Raw genomic sequence first — 23,529 nt, 5'->3', positions numbered from 1 at the left:
TAGTTATATAACTCGCATTGTTAATCTGGTGTTTGAAACAAATTAGCTCGAAATTTTGGTTGAAAGTTTTCGTTTAAGTCATTTTAAAATAGTAAGTTTATATTTTAGAACCAGAGGCAATCTCAGGTGGGTGAGTATGAAAAGGGTTAAACAAGATCTTTTCTCAATCTCAAGACAGAACTTATAGTGAACAGTAAAATATGTTGAAAATATTAATCCATCCGTTTCACAAAACCATGAAAGTTAAGAATAGAAAAGAGGTAACTAGCTGCAAAAATCACAGAGCTCATAAAAGATAACAAACCCCAAGATGATCAGAGAGGGAAGGGGAGAATCTTCAGCTTTTATATAGGAGTGGTTTAGGGTTCTTTATGCAAAGATATTTAAGAACTAACAAACTATTTTGGGTGTAGTGCACCAAATAATATTTTGATGCGATATACAGGGTGTCCACAAAGTCTGAGTACATAGAGTAAATAAAATCATAACATAAACAATTAGATATCAGAAATAATAATTTCTTAAAGTATGTGTTAATCCCATGTACCCAGACTTTGTGGACACCCTGTATATATATATTTTTTCATCTGAAAGAATATATTCATTTGAAAAGAAGAAGAAACTGGGAGAAACAAAGGCAGAAGATATTCAGGTGTCTGACCAGCTGACCAGACGGACTGACTAAGGTGTGTATGGAACAGTAGAGAAAGAAGGTCCATAATCACCAACGTCTGTAGGCACAGAACATAAATAAAAACAATATATAATATATCCCACTATCCTCATCCTTCCACATTTATAAGCTTTAGGGTAGAGATGGACTATTTGTAATCTGAACCTTTCCTTTCCTTATTTATTAATTTTTTTACGGAATCCCACGTTTTAGGCTATGGAGATTCCGATTCTGAAAAAAAATTTTTTGAAAAATTTCAATTCCCCTCCCACCAAGCAGGCTATTTACATGCTAGAAATAACAGCCAAATCTCACAAAACTAGGGTTAGGGTCAGGGTTAGGGTTAGGATTAGGGTTTGAGTTAGGGTTAGGTTTACCCTGTGGATCTATATAAAAACCGGGGGGGGGGGTCGAAATTTTGAAATTGAGATTTTTGAAAATCTTTTTTCAGAATCGGAATCTCCATAACCTAAAACGTGGGATTCCGTAAAAAAAACAAAATTTAAAAGGGGGGGTATACCCAGATTACATATACTCCATCTCCACCAGCTTTAGTCCTGAAGATAAAGAGGATTTATTAATCCATAAGTTACTTTGTTTTCAGGTGAGGAGGGAGAATTAGTTATTTCTACTTGAAGTTCTTGGATTCTGTCATCGAAAACCACCACCAAAAAATTCATGTAAATCAGAATAGACAGAAATATACAGGGTGCAGCAAGAAAACTGCTCATGTTTTACACAGCTGCTGGTGTGGTGTTAGTAAAGTTAGACAGGTGCTGGAGATGTCTTTATGTGGGTATTCTTTTTTTAGTTTCCCTCGTGGGTAACTCATGCATTTGATGTTGAAAATGTTCATCAATAATGGTGAATCTGTGATTGCAATGCAGCAGCACCCTTCTCGTATTATTCACACTAAATCAAAATGATGCTACACCAGATCAAAAATCCATACTGCTATAGAAGCAAAATTTCAGGGCCACCAGCTCAGTGCTAAAAAGAAAACTACCAGAGGACCCCCAGAGTGTTCTAACTCCAGAAAATGCACAAGTTATGAAAGTCTTTTTGAAATCTTCTAAACAGTCAGCCTCAGAACTTTTTTTTATCTTTTCTTTGTTTTAGTCCAAAACCCTGAAGAATTTTAAAACCTCATATCTATTCTATCGATCTCTTTTGCTGAACCACTAAGTTATGGGTGTGTAAACACATCAATACCAGTCGTGAAGCAGTGGTGGGACACACACATCATCATCATCATCATTTAACATCCACCGTCCATACTGGCATGGTGACTAACTTCTTTCAGTTTCCGTCTACCAAATCCACTCACAAGGCTTTGGTCAGCCCAAGGCTATAGTAAAAAAAACTCTTGCCCAAGATTCCACACAGTAGGACTGAGCTCAGAGCCATGTGGTTGGGAAGCAAACTTCTTACCACACAGCCACGCCTGCGCCTAAACTTCCGATTTGGAATTGTCAGGAGAATTTGCAATCCGATCACAAGTTCCCACCATACAAAATGACGGTTATTCAAGAACATCATGAATGTGACACCATGTGTATGCTAGTGGAATGTTTATCAAGAAATGGGGAATCTAGTTGCACTCAGTAATAAATGATATTTAAAGTAAATTTTAGATAACATTATATTTCAGATTTTACTCGTAATTTGAATAATTTTGTGACTAAAATTTTTAAATAAAATTATCAAAAAATTTGTCTGTGTTCAGCACCTTAATATATTCGTTTCAAATTTTGGCACCATGCCAGCATGTTCGGGGAAGGGGGGGTTAATCATTTACATCGACCACAATATTCAACTGGTACTTATTTTATCGACCCCTAAAGGATTAAATGCAAAGCTGACCTCAACAGAATTTGAGCTCAGAACATAAAGACGGACAAAATACCGCTAAGCGTTTTGCCGGTGTGCTTACGATTCTGCCAGCTCGCCGCCTTTGAACACTTTAATACATTAAAAAAAGTTATTAGTACCAGTTAAGCACTGGGGGGGGTCGATGTAATCGACTTACCCCCTTCTCCCTCCCTAAATTGCTGGCCTTGTGCTGATATTTGAAACCAATATATTAAAAACAAAGTCGTGTTTGATAATTAGTGCGTGTATTAGTGCATGTATATATATGTATGTATTCTAACCGAAAATAGTCAGAAACACGACGAAGACAATGTTTTTTTAAGGCTCTGATGTGGAGGAATGTATGTTATTACAATACAAACCCTTCTAATCATCACAGGATAATTAAACATAAAACACGATGATATTTAAATTTTTAAATAGGATGACAGACATCTAACCAAACCATGCTAATGTATCTGCAACGACGACGGTCGACAAATGGAAAGTTATATAACTGTCCGCGTTACCTTAAACATATGAAACTTCCAAATTCTTGAGATTCCTTAAATATTTTCAAAAGATGAGAGATAAATTATGAGTAACTATGGTAACAATGTTAATTTTGCAATAAATCCATTTATTCCTCGCTTGCTTCTTCTTGTTTATTTTTGAAATTGTGTGAGAAATCCCATCGATCTTGTCACTTCTGCTACAACTAAACAATTTACTGACGGTATGGTGGCGGTGGTGTTGGTGGTGGTGTTATTGGTGGTAGTGGAGGTCGATTCAGTTTATATTGTTGTATAACATACCGAGGAGATGGTAGTATAAATGAAAGAGAGAGAGAGAGACTTTGACCAACTACATCATGCTTCAGTGACTCGGAGATCCATTTAACCTATATCATCCTCTCCATCTGATCTATATAAATGAAGGAATAGTAATCCACTAAGTCAAGATGGTCACTTTAACCTACTAGAAAAAGCAGTTGAATCTCCGTCAAACGTTAAATGAACGTAGCCATAGATACACCATGAATAAAATAAACGAGATGATGATCGTTGTTTATACCTCTGATTACAGGTCTGCTCGATCGGGGCTGACCTGGGGTTAAACAACAAGAAATGTTAATTGTGAGGGGAATTGTAGTGGCGAAAAGAATAGGATCCATGCGTCTGCTCGCAACAGAAATTAATCTTTAGCATACACACACAAAACGATCGAACCTATCAAGTTGTTATATCTCGTATTGGGTGCTCGTATTGCTAGAAATAGAAGACAAATATCACTCCCGAATGACACCCTGCAATCTTAAAAGAAAAGTGGGGGCGGACACATTGGACAATGTAGTTTTAGGTATACAAAAAGATAGAATGATCACGATTGGAACGCTTTTGTTTGGGGCCGACATGGTGCTTAACAACAGTAATTCGTTTTCATAAAACCAAGATAGAATTACCGTGATATTTTTAACGAGAAAATATATTACTATTCATGATATATATATATATATATATCTTTCTATAAAACTGATACCCTCACTCTTAAGTCGAACCAACGAGGAGGTTTCTAGCTGATCGAGTGAGCAGCTAGAAATAGCAACCAAATCTCACTTAAATAATAAATAACCTGTCTTTAAAATGGATGTATTAGGATAATGTGTGTTCCTATACACGTTGCAACTATAAAAATTTTTTAAAAAGGATGGGCATCATGTCTAAAATATCTCTTGATCAGGTCAGAATTGGCCTGCTTCTTTAAACAGTAACAACTATTGCATCTGTATGAACTGATATCAATAAGGACGAAGAAGGGAGGCTATTATTACATAATGTAATAACAAAGATCATTTGTTTAGGATGAAAGATTAAATTGCAATCAAGGGAAAATATTTTTAAATCGATTAACATTTCTAATAGAATCGAAGACATGGAAAATCTCTTTTAAACAGATATTAAGAGGGAGAATAAAAAAACTGAAGGGTTGTCATCTACAAATTACGTCAATTTCTACTGCAGCTAATTTCAAATTGGATAAAACTAATCAAAACCGAGATAGAAGACATGAAATTTATTTGCATGGAAGAGAGAAAGACAAAGCTCATTTGCCTTTATAGGCAGACCCCCCCCCCCCAGACTGGCGAGGTCGATCTTCAACACGAACTTCGTTCAGCAGGTTGAAAAATAGGGGCCAAAAGAGCATAAGTGGATTGAAGTTGTGAGAATTAAAAGACTAGAGAGGTTTATTGTTGTGTTTTGTGGGTGAGATACAGAAAGAATAGAGACGAGTTGAGAAAGTCTGTTCAGAGGAGCAACTTGAGAAATACAGAAAGATAAACACACACACACACATCCGTGGTCTAGCAATGTTGATGACTGACTGAAAATATCACACAACTCAGATGACTTCTTTATTTAAAGGATGTCTATGCATGTGAATATATATATATATATATATGTGTGTGTGTGTGTGTGTGTGTGTGTGTGTGTGTGTGTGTGTATACACATACACACATGCATACAGAGTAGTTACGTGTGTATTTTCCACATAAAATAAACAATAAAAAATAAAAAACCAATCAACCTCAACTGAAAATTATTAAAAAACGTAAAATTGGTTAATATAAATGTCTTTCTTAGGGACAAAACTATATTTATACTGGAAGCAGTTATGGTCGACTAAATCGAACGCATCACTGGTACTTATTTTAACAACCCAAAAGCATTGATCGCGGGTTTTAAACACAGACCAGTGGGTGAAAAACGAAAGCATTTAACCTGTCGCATCCCATTATAGTCAATAAGTGTGTGAATGTGTATTTACGAGTGTATGCGAGTGTATAAAATACACCACAGAAATGTGAAGGAGTCAAGAGTAGACGAGTGTCTAACCGTCTTCTACTCCATGAAGTTGAATATACATAGCTTATCCAACGAGTATCAGATCAACTTACTGCCTCAATTGTAAAAGTATATTTCTCATTAATCTCAACCTATTTATAATTTTAGATTGGATGACTTAACATTTTCAGTATTATTTAAGTGTACTGTCAGCTGAATTATGTTCAAAATTGTTATGTTTAGTTTTAGAACCTTCAGAATTTCAAGTCTATATATATATATAGTGCCTTGTTGTACCACTCATCTGAATTTATATATATATATATATATATATATATATATATATATATATATATATATATATATATATATGATATTCATATATATACCATTAAAATATTCATATATACATTCAAACTTCCGCTGTTTAACATAATGCCGTATTAACAGCAATGTGTCGAAGCTTCATTACACGAGAAACAAAATGATGAAAAAAAAAGTTTCGTTGTTTACAGTAAAAATTGTGATGACGCCTTTCAATGGAAGATAAAGAGGTCACGACAAGAGTGTACAAAGGAGTATTGGCCACAGAGAGAATGTTTGGGGGTATTTTCACTGGAAGAACTACAACAAATATAGGATTCGTTGAGGATAGATATTAGAAAAGGTCCTTCCTTAGTTATTAGATAACGACATGGCCTGCTATGGAATGCAACGTTGTACTACAAAACAGCTTGTAGAAATATAAGGGAAGGTTAACATGAGACAAAAGTTTTTGGAAATAATATCGTTATATGTGTGTGTGTGTGTGTTTATATGTTTTTATTGACATTAAAGAAATATATGAAATTAACGACATATTGAGAATATTGGTTTCTTTAAAGAAGATGCAATGAACATCTCTTCTATGAATATGAAAGTATAAACCGAGTTATTCTGTTAAATTGTTTCATCGTTAATCCGACTGGGAATCAACATAAACGTCTAGACAGTAAAAGACGAAGTATAAAAGACATGATAGTGTCTCTTCTCTAATATATTCAATTTACCGCCAATAAACATGATTGTCACCGAGGTAGGTTAAATAAAGAAAATAAGATAAACAGAGCAAACCTTGGCTGCTGGTTTGTCGTCAGTAAATCTTGTGTCCACAGTCACATCTATGAATGTCCCGAGTTAATGGTAATCACTCGTTTACTGTGTTGTTAATCATTGTATTTCTGTAACTATGATATCCTAGTTGCTGTGTCACTAGTTGTGACCGTTATCTATCAACTGGAAATCAAGTAAAAATAACAATTCCCGTTCACTTACCTTTACCACACCTGATTAACGAATATCCGCCACAGACGGTGATAACGAAAACAATCTCCTTCTGATAATATAACCAGATTTCATCAGACAACAAAATAAAACTGCTTTTTTTTACAAAAATTTCAGTTTTTATTACAATTGTTAAGTATTTTAAAGATTAGAGCTTAGATAAGTTTCTACGATAAAACATTAAAATAAAATAGCTTTAAAATAAAAGTACTTCCAAGTAAACTGTAATGTAACCTAATAGCTTGTTACTATAGTCTGCAGTTTTACAAACATTGTTGTCTCCCAGTCTGAAACAAGTTTTCGTTATAATTTATTCAAAGCAAAGATGAAAATAACTGACAAAATTCTAAGGTCAGCTTTAGCTTTGTCGTTAGAGCTGGGGAGGGGTTATAGAAAACTTTGACACGTGGAAATAGTTTGACCAATTTTGTGTGTGTAAGGAGTCCACAGAGAAGGTAGCTACTTACCAGCAGTGAAAGAAGGAAACTCTACGAAATCTGCTGCTATAATGTTTGTAAGAAAGAATCACATGGACACAAGTTGGGTAGGCGTCAGACTTGTGTAAAATAAATATAAAATAACAAAACTATTTTTTTTTTTTTTTAGGAATAAAACTTGTACATTAACACGTAGCTAAACAGTGAGTGAATTCAACAAAAGATAACTGACAGCCATAATAATGCTTTGTTTTCGGATGTGATTGTTATCTATAAATATCTAGTTTGGATACAATTGTTTTGGCATGCAGAGACACGATAATCTAGTACAATTGTTTAGGTCTATATAGAGACGATGATCGGATCATATCTCACCTCTCTAATCAGTAGGAAAAAAAAACTTTTGAGAATTTAATCTAAAAATCTCAGTAAATACTAATATTAGGATTATTACTTTCCTGCATATTATTTTAAACCTAAAAACTTACAAATATCTCCAAGAAAGCTATTTAATCATTCTGCTATGGTTTGAAAATCCCTAAGCAGCTACATCAAAAACACTTATTATTACAAATGTTTTGTAAAGAATGGATTCTAAGACTAAATCGTATCATGATAGTATTAAAAATTTGTTATAACAAGTTTTATGAGATAAATTTTGTAAAATGTATGTCATAAAAGAGTTTTGTTTTGTTTTTTTTTCTTTGATGAATGATGCATGGAAATCCAGCCCACCTATAGTTGAAACTGTTTCAAAAAGTATTGATCTTCATGTCAGCATTTTGAGACTAGCTCAGACATTCTGTGTAGTAAAATGTAAAATTTTACTACATGTAAAATTTCTCTGCAAGGTAAAATTTTGAAACATGAATAACAATCACTCAAATGTAAATAAAAAAAAGGAAAATCATTTACTTTTTCTTTAATTGTCATTTCTAATAAAGTAAAAATATTTCCCAGGACTCATACATTTGTACTTCCCTTGATCATGTAGATGTCATAAATTCTTTAACAAAAATTCAGAGAGAGATATTCATCATCATCATCATCATCGTTTAACGTCCGCTTTCCATGCTAGTATGGGTTGGACGATTTGACTGAGGACTGGTGGACCAGGAGGCGACACCAGGCTCCAATCTGATTTGGCAGAGTTTCTACAGCTGGATGTCCTTCCTAACGCCAACCACTCCGAGAGTGTAGTGGGTGTTTTATGTGCCACTGGCACGAGGGCCAGTCAGGCAGAACTGGCAACGGCCATGCTCGAAATGGTGTGTTTTACGTGCCACCTGCACAGGAGCCAGTCCATCGACACTGGCAACGATCTCACTCAAATGTCTTTTCACATGCCACTGGCACCACCATGGTGGTCTGCCAAAGTGTAGACAATAGTTGGGGACAGTAAGTACCAAAGGAAAACAGATGAATATGGCTATCATACAAGGAATACAAGGGAAAAGTCCATCACATCAGTAAAAGAGGAAGGAGAGGATGAAGATTGAGTGAATTACAATTTGTAAAAACAGGATTTGGCAAGTTCTCCCTATTCCCTTCCATCCTTCTAGTTTTTCTTACCCAACTCCCACTGTATCCTCCCCTAAACCTTTGTATTTGTAAACACTGCAATAGAATATCCTTTTTTGCCATATTCTTTCAATGAGGGTGACAGAGCTTTGCTTAATGGATCCATAGGAACTTGTGTTGTTCCATAAATCTGTCATCATGGCTATTTATTATGTGCTAGCAGATACACCTGGTGTTGCTCAGGATTAAAATGGCATAGTTTTTTTATTGTTTTACTTGTTTCAGTCATGTGACTGCAGCCATGCTGGAGCACCGCCTTTAGTTGAACAAATTGACCTCAGGATTCATTCTTTGTAAGCCTAGTACTTACTCTATTGATGTATTTTGCCAAGCCATTAAGTTACAGGGATGTAAACACAGAAACATCAGTTGTCAAGTGATGGTAGGGGTACAGACACACAGACACACACACACACACAAATATATGCATACATATACCAGTCATCTTTTAATTTCTGTGTACGAAAACACTTACAAGGCTTTGGTGAGCCTGAGGCTATAGTATATATATATATATATATATATATATATATATATATATATATATATATGAATACATAAAATGGTATGATTTAAATATATTAAGCTTTCATTCTTCTTGAGGCTCTCCCTCTTTTCTTTTCTTTATGTATTTTTCTTCACTCTCATGAAGCTCCATGTTCCAGATCAGATGTGTTACAAAATATGACGGATATTATGCTCAGAATTTTTAATGGCAACACCATAGGACATTGGAAGCAGAAACGGCTGTTAGATGGGATAAAGTTTTGTATCAAAAAATAATAATCAATGTTAGTCAATTGTAGTTGATCAAGTCTTTTTTCTGCTTAATTTAGATATGTATGCATGTGTGTGTGTGTGTGTGTGTGTGTGTGTGTGTGTGTGTGTGTGAATCGTTCGTGATTTTTCTTCCTTCAACTTTCTTTTCTATTGGACTTTCCTCTGTTTCTGAAGAAGAGGTTTGCTTGATGATATTAAAATAAGTATGATATTAAGAACTTTTATTTATTGCAAGAAATAAAATTACTCGTTTTTCTATTTTTTCTGGTGTGCAGTTGTTGAAAATATTTGGGTACAAATGTACAAATTGAAATGCAAAAGAATGAAATAATAAATGGATTTATGAATGAAAGTTTGGTAATTGCATTTATTTCCACCACGCGACACTTATTATTGCAAACATGTTTTAACTAACCTATACAATACACACATACAAATACATTCATATTGATATGTCTCAAGTTGTAGCTGGAGGCCAGCCTTGTCATATTCTGTGTGAGGCTGAATCTCCCTGAGAACTACATTAATGTTATATGCATGTCAGTGGAGTACTCAGCCATTTGTGAGTTAATTTTATCCTCATGTGGTAATGAAAAGTGAAATTGACAGCCAATATTTGCTGTGTCTCTGTATCTATCTATGAAATTTTCTTTGGATTTATGTATCTACTGTCTCTCTCCCTTTCTCTCTTCCTCTTTGTCACTCTTCTCTCCTGCTTTTTATATAACAATGTGTATATGTATCTACTTCTCTTGAGATGTGATAAACACTTAAAAACACAAAACAAACGGCGTCACCACTCACTGTCTCTCTCACTCTCTCACTTTCTCTCTCTCTCTCTTTCTCTTACTCCCTCTCTGTCCTCCTCTCTCTTGCTTTGCAACTTCTTTAAAGTAAATGTGACGCACACAACAGGTACATAAAAAAACAAAAAGTTAGCATATTAATATTATTGATATATATATATATATATATATATATATATATGTAGATATATCTATATCTAGCTATCTACCTACATATATATATATATATATATATATATATATATATATATATATATATATATAGTTGAAATTTACAGAAAAACAAAAGACGAAGACAGGTGTATAAACAACAAGCAGGTGTATTAGTTTAATGCTCAGGAAGGTGAGAAAGTCTTTTACGTTTTGAGCCTACACTCTACAACAGAAAATAACACAATGAAATAAACAGAGAGAGAATAAAAAAACTTTTGGAGTTGGCAGTCAATCATGGCGACTGTATGTATATATATATATATAGAGAGAGAGAGAGAGAGAGAGATGCCTATAATAGGACATCTAGCCCGCTAGAAAGAGCAGCAAAAAACTCTATACCACAAAAATAGGGATAATTTCGAAAGAAAATGAAAAATAAGTTAGATATACTTTTATCTTGCTGAATAGCTTGAAACCATGGTACAGAGTATAGACTGGTAAAAATGTTTTTATTTTTCATTTTCTTTCGAAATTATCCCTATTTTTGTGGTATAGAGTTTTTTGTTGCTCTTTCTAGCAGGTTAGATGTCCTATTATAGGCATTTCTATATTTTAAATGAATAATGTATATGTAGTCTATTGACTAATTTTTTATTCTCGCTGGACCACTGGTGGTAAATTAAATTTCTAAAATTTCCTTTGCTGCCCTATGATTAATAATAATATATATATATATATATAGGTAGATAGCTAGATATAGATATATATACACATACATACACACACACACACACACACACACACACACGTGCACACAAGTGTTTATATCATTTGTTTCTGACATTGTGCCTATTTGGAACTCTGCATTGTCCAGAGGACACTTTATTGCATTATTTTACAGAGAACTAAAGTCTTCAGGTGGCTAAATGGGGAACAGAAAGAAAGCAAAGGGCAGAGAAAGAGAAATGAAGGGACATATTTGAAATAAACAAATTCACCTTTGGACACTTAGGGTCTGAAAGGTCATGACCTATCCATATTCTTGAATCTACGTATATTTAGGCTTATATTCCATTTCCATTTTCTGTTGGTTTCAATCAATGTGTTAACAGACTATCCCGTTGGAAACACTCCTTTTTATATAACCTCTTACTCCCCCCCCCCCACCCTCTTTCATGTGCTCTCTTTCTCTCTTCCTCTTTCACTATGTCTTGGCTGTATTTATTTTTTTATTCATTTTTACTTTATTATTTTGTTTCACTATATATCCTCATCTTCATCATTTAATATCAGGTTAATGATGATGATGATGATGATATACATTGAAACAAAGTAATAAAATATAGATAAATATATATATATATTCTTTTATTCTTTTACTTGTTTCAGTCATTTGACTTCAGCCATGCTGGAGCACCACTTTTTAGTTGAAGAAATCAACCTTTGGACTTATTCTTTGTAAGCCTGGTGCTTATTCTATCAGTCTCTTTTTGCCAGACTGCTAAGTTACGGGGACGTAAACACACCTACATCGATTGTCAAGTGATGATGGGGGTAGGAGACAAACACAGACACAAACACACACACATAAATATATACATACAGACGATGGGCTTCTTTCAGTTTCCGTCTACAAATCCATTTACAAAGCTTTGGTCAGCCCAAGGCTGTACTAGAAGACATCTGCCAAAGGTGCCATGCAGTGGGGCTGAACCTGGAACCATGTCGTTGAGAAGTAAGCTTCTTACAACACAGCCACACACACACACACATATCACAATCACTGATGATAGTGCTGTGTAAAAAAGCTCCCAGTACTCTCTTGTAAAGTGGTTGACATAAGGGCATCCAACCATAGAAATCAAACCAAAACAGACTATGAAACCTGTTGCAGCCCCTGGTCGGTCTTGCTAGTTCTTGTCAAGCCATCCAATCCCGTGCCAACATGGAAAACAGATGTTAGATGATGATGATGCTGAATAAAGATACAAGCTGTTAATAGTTTCATGCTTTGAAGGCAAGGGTCTTGGTGTGTTTACATAACATGCCTTGTGTCTCCAAGCAATCTTTAGATGCTGAGCACATTGTTTATTCATTTTGCAAAACAGGACACTGGTGCAAGAGAAATCATGAGAGAAAAGCAAAAAGCAAAAAGAAAAGAAAAACAAAAAGTGAACAAGCAAATAAAAACAAATGATATAAATTTGTGTTTATTGTAATTTCTCCTGCATTTGGTCTGTATTTCATAACTAGTAACATTACAAGGTATAACAGTTGTTTAACCACTTCACTAGTAGCAGACTAGACTATGATAATCCGTGTGGAGTTCTAAACTTAACAGTACGAGTCGTAAATCTACTTGTACACATATGATACACTATATACATATACATATAGATAAATAAAAAGATAGATAAATAGATAGATAGATAGATAGATAGATAGATAGATAGATACACACACACACAAACATATATGTGCATGTGTGTTTATGTATATATAAAACATTAAAAACAATTGATTTACCAGGAGCTGAGTTTGAATGACAGGAAGTAGACTACATCCAAGGTTAACATGAAATGAATAAACATCATTGTGTTTAATTTGTGTGTGTGAGTGAGTATATATGAGTGCATAAGTGTGTGTATTTGTAAATATATATATACTTTTCATCCCCTATTGACAAATATAAGTATGTACACTTACATGTATGTGTATGTATATACACACACAAAAACACACACCCACACACACACAAAAACACCCACCCACACACATGTTATGATGGATTCTCCTATCAAAGACAACATGTGGCTATTCAGCTTTAGCTGAACACCCTGCTCAGATAATTTGTTTAGAGTGATCAAATGTATGTGCAGTACATTAACTCATTACGTCTATCAAATTGACATTGCCTGAAAGGGTGCACAGTGTACCATGTGTTAGGTGTCAAAGTGATCACAGAGCAAAGTGACGTAATGGGTTCTGCTCAAGAACACAACACACCACCCATTATATATATATATATATATATATATATATATATATATATTTCAAGGTTTTTAACTTTCAAATTCGTATATTTAAAAGAAATAGAAACTTCAAACTCGATATATCCAAGATCGAAATGTTGACATAGAGTGGTAAATAAATCGATCTTGGATATATCGAGTTTGAAGTTTCTATTTCTTTTAAATATACGAATTTAAAAGTTAAAAACCTTGAAATATAAATATAAACTGTGAGAACGACCCTTAAGGAATCTAATTAATGATCCCCTAAGGTAAGTTTTTATGCTATATTGGTAACGGTTGCAACATCCTCTGGAAAATTATATATATATTATGATTGACCGTTGACTGAACACTATTCAATTTTTTTTTCTCCGTGTTTTTCTCCTTGTCTCCGTATTCTTTCTGTTGAAGAGCGTAGCTCGAAACGTCAAAGACTTTCCGTATTCCCGAGCGTCATACTAATATATACTTTTGTTATTTACACCACCTGTCCTCGTCTGTTGTTATTTTTTGTATATTCTCCTATATATATAATATATAGTTTTAGGGAAAATAACCAATTTTCAAGAACTCATCGATGAAAATCCACTATCACATATAGAAAAATTAATAATTAAAAGCACAATAAATGAGTATAATATAAAGTAAAGTAAATATCATAAGATAAATATAATATTATATTATATTATATTATATTATATTTATCTTATGATATTTACTTTACTTTATATTATACTCATTTATTGTGCTTTTAATTATTAATTTTTCTATATGTGATAGTGGATTTTCATCGATGAGTTCTTGAAAATTGGTTATTTTCCCTAAAACTATATATTTTATATATACTTTATCTATAAGGCTCAATTTAATTTTAATTTTTTATAAATTGATTTTAATTGAGTTTTTTACCTGTAATTTTGGATTTTGTCCCTAATATTATATATATATATATATATATATATATATATGTATATATATATATGTATGTATGTATGTATGTATGTATGTATATAAACACTACAGATGTTCAGAAAACTGATTCCATCACATGCCAGGGTGAGAAACTAGAAGTAGTTGATAGCTTCTACTACCTAGGTGACCAAGGTAGTAGTGGGAGTGGATGCTCAGAGAGTGTTACCACTAGAATAAGAATAGTCTGGGCAAAGTTCAGATAGCTTCTACCCCTCCTGGTGACAAGGGGCCTCTCGCTCAAAGTAGAAACCATAACCACTCATAATAAAAGGGAATACTGGTAGAATGTCCCAGTGATGACCTCAATAAAATGTAGACACAAAAGACCTGATATAATGATTTGAGGTAGAGAAGAGAAACTGAGTACAGTTGTAGAAATTAGTTGCCCAGTATATGTTAACATAAAGCTGAAGATCAGTAAAAAAGATAATACCTACTCTGAACTATTGAGATATCTGCAGTTACTCTATCCAGATTACAATTTCAGGTTTATACCTGTAATTATTGGGGCCCTGGGATATGTAACACACTGCCTAAATACCAATCTTGAGAAATTAGGCTTCTCAAAATCTGAAAGGAGAAAACTAATTTGAAGACTACAGATCTAATCCATCACTGGAGCTGTAAAAATCTGTAAAACCTTCCAGAAGTTTTTCATTTAAATGTATATGAGCATGTCTAGATATGCAACTATATGCATGAGAATGCATACATAAAACATACAAATCTGCACATACATACATACAAGCAAAAATACCCTGTTGTTGATGTTGAAATGCCAATGACGGAGCCTTGGATCTAGGTTAGAAACTGGTTCTTTGTTGGCAAGAAATCTTGAAACAAAACTGAATGACATACATGCATACATACATATATTTATATGTATATACACACACAGATATGTATTTTTATATGTATATAATGTATGTATGTATGTATGTATACCTGTGTATGAATACATGCTCACATGCAAGTGTGTTAACATGTGAGCATGCATAAAATGACTGCAGAATTACACATTAAAATATTTCATATTTGATGGTTGCAAAATAATTCCAGAATTCTGCCACCATGCAGTCTACAACATGCTTCTCGTTAATATCTTGAAGTTCGTATAAAATGTGAATGACTCTGTCACTTCAGGTGGGTGTTTATGCATGTATTTCTGTGAATGTAAGAATGTGTGTGTGAAGAAAGCCTGACGTGTGCATGTGTGTGTGTGTGTGTGTGTGTACGCATGCTTGTCAACAGTTAATTTATAACCATTTATCAATGCAGTTAATTTACAGTTAGGACAGTGATAGATGACAATATTATGAGAATAAGTGTGATTGTAGAGGGTAATAAAGAGATGCAGCTCTGATGCAATCTCTTATACAGAGTCTCAGGAAAGGAAAAGAGTCAAGGTAATAAATATATGATACCTGAGACTTTGGCATGGGGACAAACGATCACTTCCACTATAAACAGTGCCCATAATGAGGGAGAATAATAAAGAAAGCGTGGTACACCTGAGCACTGAATATATTAAGCTACGATAAGCTTATAACAAAATGCTTAATGGCATTTTTCCTGATTTTATGTTGCATTCAAAAGTCACCAAGATCAACTTTGCCTTTCATCATTTTGGAATCATTGAAATAAGTACAAGTTGAGCACTAGGGTTGATGTAATTGACAACCCACACCCCACAAATTTCAGACCTTGTGCCTATAATAGAAAGGATTATCGTTGTTGTTGTTGTCGTCGTCATCGGCAGCGGCTGTTGCGGCGGCGGTGGTGGCAGTGGCATCGTTATTATTCATGGTGTGCACAAACGTTCTACGATCGGAACCAATGTCCTTGATACTGAGCCACAACCAGTTTCCTTAGATATTGAGGACCTTTCTTACAATCCTTGTTGTTCTCAATAGAGCAGATTTTAAAATTAATACAACTCTCTTCGCTGGCTGAAACCTGCCAATCCCTTTTTTCTCTGGCTACGGAAGATAGTGACCTCAAAGACAAGAACAACAACAACAAGTCTAATAATAACAACAATGGCAACGACAGATAAGCCACGTGAACAGAGAGAGCAGCTAAGACGAGGAGGAAAACGAAAACAGCAGCAACGGCTACAGAAAGAACAACAATGACAACAGAACCATCGTGGCTTCAGGAGATAAACCAGAACGAGGAAAATAATAAGACAGCAAGAACTCCAAAAGTAACAATACAGTTTACAACTAGAGAGCAGCCATCACCACCACCACCACCATCACCATCACCAGCAACAACAGGAGAAGCAAATAATAATAATAATAATAATAATAATAATAATAATAATAATAATAATAATAATAATAATAATAATAATATGTTGTATGAATATGATGTTAGACTGCATCCAGTTGTGGAGTCTCAACATGGGAATAATGTGATTACACTTAACTATAACTATCTTCAGGTCACCTTTAGGCTAGTACCTGTTAGGCCACCCTGATACCATGAAATATCAGGTTGGCATCTGGCAGGGTTAAGACTGCCTCGTGGGGGGGGGGGGGAATGTGTGTGTGGGGCTCTTTAAGCTTGATCAGTAACCCCACTAGAGACGGTGTTTCAATAAAAACACCACTGGTTACATCACCTCATCACCACAAACTTCTCAATAACTGAAAATGTCAAATGCAAATGTATTGAACAACAGCATGAATGATAGAAATAATATAGTTCTAAATCTCTCAGAGGGATTTATGCAGTAGCAGCACAATAAAGTGATAGCATGTTGTCAACTTAATGTGACAGTCCCATAAAAGGGAAGAATGCTACTGTTATTTAGCCCTAGGAAACACTGTTTCCTGTTGAACTTGACACATTTCCTGTGCATTACCTTGCAGGTGGGGCCCAGTTAGAATTTTCTTCAGGTCAAGTAGCCCATCCCACTCAAAAGGTCCCTGAATAAGGTTTGTTTAAGGATGTTGAGCAAAACACCCATGTTTCCAAAGGTGAATTATTCAAATCCCAAAGAATTCCTCTCAACACATGGCGATTATTATTATTATTATTATTATTATTATTATTATTATTATTTGTTAATGACTGCATTGATGGATAAATGAAATTATAAAAATTCTGTGCATAGAGATAGAAATCTGAAAATAAATTGTAATAATTTCCGCTATGTATGCTAAAAGATGTTTTAATCAGATATTCTAATTTGATTTAAATTCTTTGATCAGTATTTACTTTTCCCCTCTTTATCAGTATTTTGGGGGCTCTTTTAACCTGCATTAGACTAAATTTCTAAATTTTATATTTGCATAGTCCCATGTCTTCAAATTTTTATTTTTCAATATTTCTTTTTTTAATTCAAACAATTTTAACTTTGCAGCCCCTTTTTTAACCTAACATACTTAAACTTTTTTGCTCACCTACTTTACATCGCCAACCCTTTTCTAGGCCCCTGTTTAGTCCAATGTACTTCACCTTTGTAGCCCAATCTATTTTAATTTTTAACCCAATATGCTTTATCTTTTTAGCCAAAACTACTTTACATTTTCAGCTCTTTTTTAGCTCCTTTTTAGCTCATCCTATTATGTTGAAATTCTTCAATCCCATTACTATTTCCTCTGTATTCCAGCATGGCTGTGTGGTAAAAAGCTTGCCTCCCAACCACATGGTTCCAGGTTCACTCTCACGGCGTGGCACTTTGGACAAGCATCTTCTGCTATAGCCTCAGATCAACTAAATCTTTGTGAGCAGATTTGGTGAATAGAAAATGAAAGAAGCCCATCGTGTGTGTGTGTGTGTGTGTGTGTGTGTGTGACCACTTCTTAACAACTGATGTGTTGGTGTTTTACAATCCCTAACTTAGCAATTTGGCAAAAAAGACCAATAGAATTAGTACCAGGCTTAAAAAGAAAATAAGTTCTAAAGTCAATTTGGTCACCTAAAATTTTTTTTAATCAAAAAGTATCAACTAGATTATGGCTTGGAGATAAGTTTACTCAAAGTAGCCACACTCAGTTTCCACCATGGCCTCAAGATGGATCTGGAACCTGGTGCATGCATTCCTCACTATGTCCCTGGGAAGATCTTCAAACACCTCCTTGATCTTGACCACCAGCTCAACCTTGGTGCTGCAGGCAGAGTGGTTAGGATCCCAGAAAATGGGGCTAATGAAGTCATAAAGATTCTCTGACAAGCACTTCTGACCCTTTCTGGAGCTATGGTAAGGAGTTGAATCTTGCTGCCATACATATGGCCTTCCAGCAGCAACTCTCTCCTGCCAGGGATTGACCACAGACCTAACAGTTCCACTTAGTCATCTGAATTGAGCCAAAGATGTAGAGGCGAATTCCATCATGCAGACACAATCAGAAATCCTGCTGTATCCCTTTCTGCTGGCCACAACTTCAAAGTCTCCATTGCAGCAGTCCATGTCACATCTTACAGCCTTTACAATGTTTACAGAGTATTGAGCAGTAGTCATGGTGTCGGCATTTTGACACACTGTGCAAATCATCATGACATATGCAACTCTTTTCCAATAATCAGATAGTTTCCAGTCATCCATGTCAGTTAACTTTTTCTTAACTACAACTTTAATCTTTTTGCTCTCCAGCATCCTTCTTTTCATGCTACCAGTACAAGTGAGGCCACCATGCTGTCCAAGACTATAAACCCTGAGAGGGGAGAATAAGGAGTGGAGAGGGTTAAGGTGTGAGAGGAAGGGCCAGAGAAGAGTTTCTTGCTGTAGTCATGACAACTCACATTTTAGGAGGGTTGGTGATGGAAAGTGATAAAAACGTGAGGATGAGGTATCAGTGTGGACCTTTATGGCACAAAGTGGATAGGAATGAGTGGGGCAGGGGTACTAGGAGTGAGTGGAAGAGCAGGGGGATGTCTGATGATGTGAAGCAGCAATGTGTGCGTGCGTGTGTGTGTGTGTGTGTGTGTGTGCACTCGCATGTGCATGCATGCATGCTGATGTTTAAGAATTCCTTTTTGACATTATGACTGGTCATTCTACACTTTCAAAAACTATGGAATAAAGAAATCCCTACTTGGAAAACAGGTAAGAGTTAGTGACAGGAGGAGCATCCATCCACAGACTCCAGCCCACCTTCTCCAGTAACTCTATGTCTAATTCTTTTCAAGCTTGGAAAAACGAATGTTAAACAAATAAATTTTATTCATCCTTATAGGTTTATATTAATCCTTAATGTTTTATTTCATTTTAGTTCTGCTTCATTAATCTATATTTTCTAATCAATTCACTAGATAAGCTAATTTAATTTAAAGTAAATTCTTTAATTAATAAAAATATCTCTAATTTTCCCATCTTCAAACATTTGGCAGAAACGTTAGCATGCCGGGTGAAATGCTTAGTGGTATTTCATCTGCCATTATGTTCTGAGTTCAAATTCTGTTGAGGTCGACTTCCTTTCATCCTTTCGGGGTCGATAAATTAAGTACCCAGTTATGTACTGGGATCAATCTAATTGACTGGCCCCCTCCCCAAAAATTTCGGGCCTTGCACCTAGAGTAGAAAAGAATATTTTCTAACCAATTTATTTACTCAGCTGTAAATGAGTAGCTAACGACAAATTGGCATCGTTAAGGAGTAAAGTCTTGTGTGTGTGTGTGTGTGTATTTATTCACATCTATATATATATATGTGTGTGAATTAAATATACTCTTATCTTCTACTATGTATCCCTTTGTAGATTAAAATAACTTAATTTGACCTCATTATGTTTTTAGCTTAATCTTCTTAATCATATTTATAAATTTAAATTAATTGATTCTGCTTCACTTTTAATCCAATATCTATGATTTATTATTTGATCCAGTAAGAATCTCTCTCAACATTAATAACCTATATACTTCCTACAGCTCACTTCAATTTTATAAAAATATTTTCAACCTTCTTTTACATATCTGAATCATATTTTCCCTTTTTTTAAAAAAAATTTGGAGGAAGTCAATGTTTTTCATTCAAGATTCCATTTACATCTGTCTATATATTTTTTGTTTATATCTCATACTCAAACTTTATTCACATTTTCTCTGCACACTCTGTTTATAGTGTCAACAATATTTTCTTTAAACTGTCCTTAATTTGAAAGTATCACTTTGAACGTGTGTGTGTGTGTGTGAGAGAGAGAGAGAGAGAGCTTAGAGGGATGTATTATAATTAGCACATACATACATACATACATACATACAAACAAACATATACATATATATATATATATATATATATATATATATATATATATATATATCCCTCTCTCTGTGTCTCGGAGAGGCACAAGCACATACACAGACATATACACACACGGCAGTAACTTCCGCCTACCAAATTCAATCGCAAAGCTTCGGTCAGCCCAGTGTTATAGCAGAAGACACTTGCCCAAGGTGTCACGCGGTGAGACTGAACCCGCAACCATGTAGCTGGGAAGCAAGCTTCCTAACTACACAGCCATGTCCATATATATAAGTATATGTGTGTGTGTGTGTGTGGTTCTTTGTACCATTTCTCCAGCACAATGGTGATGGCAGAAGCTGTAGCAGCAGCAGTAGCAGCAGCGGCAGCGGCAGCAGCAACAGGTGATTTGTGGTCAACTCACCTTCAGAATTTATGGTAACCTTCCAGATATTCTACAAGTGTGTTAAAAGAATTTCTACTTCATTGCTTGGTAGAATTGTTAACGCTCCAGTTGGCATGAAGTCTGCTGCGTGTCTGGGTGAGTGTGTGTGTGTGTGTGTGTTAATGTGTGTGTTTGTGTGTGTGTTTGTGTGTTTGTGTGTGTAATGTGTGTGTGTGTAATGTGTGTGTGTGTAATGTGTTTGTGTGTAATGTGTGTGTGGAGAAAATGGAAGCTGGCCACTCTAATGTAAAAATATGAGTTTGCAAATTCAAATTTAAATCAAGAATTTCAAGAATAATTTCCATTCTCTTTACAAGAATGAGCTTTAATCAGTTTTGGTTTTTTGTATTTTGGTCATGCAAAATTCTTGATGTAAACTCATATGTTGTAACAGACTTCCTTTTTTTTTTACCTTTCTTGATGATGATGATGATGATGATGATGATGAGGGTGGTGGTGGTGGTGGTGGTGGTGGTGGTGGCGACGGCGACGGCAGTGACAACAACGATAATGATGGTGGTGATGATGGTGGTGGTGGTGGTGGTGATGATGAACTGGAGGGCCTGAAACTGACCTGGATTTGAGAGTGTGTCATTGAAGAGGTTATGAATGGTGACAAAAGGACTTTGCTAAACGTAACTGATTGATTGAGCAACCAAATGATTAATCAAATAATCAATTAGTTAATTGGTTAAATAGTCTACCAATTAACAAATTATAAAGAAGTGAAACAGAGCCAGTGTGTGTGACTATCATAGGTGTAATGGCCCTCCCAAGATACAACAGAAGTTTTTGTTTTTTTAATTAAATTAATTATTAATCCTATAATGCGGCTGTGTGGTAAGAAGCTTGCTTCCAAACCACATGGTTCCAAGTTCAGTCCTAATGCATGGCATCTTAAAGAAGTGTTTTCTGCTATAGTCTCAGGCTAACCAAAGCCTTCTGGATGGATTTGGTAAATAAGTGTGTGTGTGTGTGTGTGTGTGTGTGTGTGTGTGTGTGTGTGTGTGCATGTGTGTTTGTCCCTCATCACTACTTGACAACCAGTGTTGGTGTGTTTATATCCCTGTAACTTAGCGGTTCAGCAAAAGAAACCGATAAAATAAGTACCTTACTTAAAAAGTAAGTGCAAAACAACATTATTATCAGTTCTAAGTTGAGACTGAAGGCTGGAAGTATTTACTTGGCATCTAAATAAGAATGTTTGCAATATAAACCAGTTTGCCAGTGATTAAATTAAGGCATGATGTGTCAGCTGTGATTGTAAAGTAAGAAGAGAAATAGTTTTGTGCGCTAGAGGTGTTTTCCATCAACACATTTACACAGAGAACAGGTCATTGCCTTTTGTCAACCTCAAGTTACATCACTAATCGAATGTCTGCTTAAAGTTCTCTGTTTGAAGTTATTGAAACAAAAATGAAGTCTCATCTAAATTCAAGACATGTCAAACAGTTTATGACTTGTCTCTATCTTGTTGTTCTCACAAATACTGCTATCTCAAGAAATTTTGTTTAACCCCATCGTTACCAACCCGGCTGAAACTGGTTGTAGTTCTGAGTAGAAATGTTTTGTTTTCATAAGTTTTGAATTAAAATCTTCCTTCAAACCTTAGTCACAATTTATGTTCCTAACACTAGCTTAATGATAACTTGAGTTATTTTAATAAATTCTTTGTTATATTTAAAGTAATTGAAAGAAACACAGAGCCTCTCAAAATAAATACAGTAATGAAAGGATTAAACAACAATCCAGAACATAATTAATAAAATAATTATTCGTTTGGTAAAGTTTTCTGACATGTTATTATTGAGTAAGGTAGAAGACATTAATATTTAATAACAAATTTGAAGATGTTCTATTTTATTTTGTGGGAGTGATGGAGAGGAATTTTGAAAGAAATGAAGTCTTGGAAGAACTCTTTTTTCATGACTATGTGGTAAGAAGCTTGCTTCCCAACTACATGCTTCCAGGTTCAATCCCTATTATATCCTCAGACAGACCAAAGGAGCCCATTGTGTGTGTGTATATATATATAGGGGTTAAACAAAATTTATATATATATATATGTGTGTGTGTGTGTGTGTGTGTGTGTGTATGTATATATATTTATGTGTGTGTATGTGTTTGTCCCCCCACCCCACCACCGTTTGACAACTGATGTTGGTATATTTACGTCCCCGAAACTTAGCGGTTCAGCAAAAGTGACTGATAGAATAAGCACTAGGCTTACAAAGAATAAGTCATGGAGTCGATTTCTTCGACTAAAGGTGGTGCTCCAGCATGGCTGCAGTCAAATGACTGAAATGTGTAAAAGAGTACACCGCTGAAATCTTGAAGCTACAAGATAATGCATGATTAATTCAAAATATTATGTATAAATAAATATTACCTTTGACAAAAGAAATCTGAACCCTAAAGGGTTAAATTATAACATGATATTGCTAGGTAAGTTTTTTAAAAC

The 23,529-nt window shown here is 34.8% G+C and overlaps 1 protein-coding gene across 7 annotated transcripts in view; it reads right to left on the bottom strand.

Moving 5' to 3' along the window:
* LOC106871615 (atlastin-2) overlaps positions 1-7,613 on the bottom strand; it is a 76,238-nt gene extending 68,625 nt beyond the window's left edge. For 2 of the 7 annotated variants that reach the window (XM_052973525.2, XM_014918169.3), the window contains exon 1: positions 6,481-6,724. The gene's annotated coding sequence lies outside the window, so the exon portion shown is untranslated. Of the gene's footprint in view, positions 1-3,054; positions 3,738-6,480; positions 6,725-7,157 lie in introns of those variants that run through there. The other 5 variants (XM_052973516.2, XM_014918168.3, XM_014918170.3 and 2 more) reach the window with 4 other exon arrangements.
* Positions 7,614-23,529: the final 15,916 nt, after the last annotated feature.

Source organism: Octopus bimaculoides, chromosome 1 (assembly GCF_046866305.1).
Source record: "Octopus bimaculoides isolate indiv1 chromosome 1, ASM4686630v1, whole genome shotgun sequence".
Taxonomy (NCBI): Eukaryota; Metazoa; Mollusca; class Cephalopoda; order Octopoda; family Octopodidae; genus Octopus; species Octopus bimaculoides.
The sequence above is the reverse complement of the archived record's forward strand: the minus strand, read 5'-3'. Positions and strand labels throughout refer to the sequence as shown.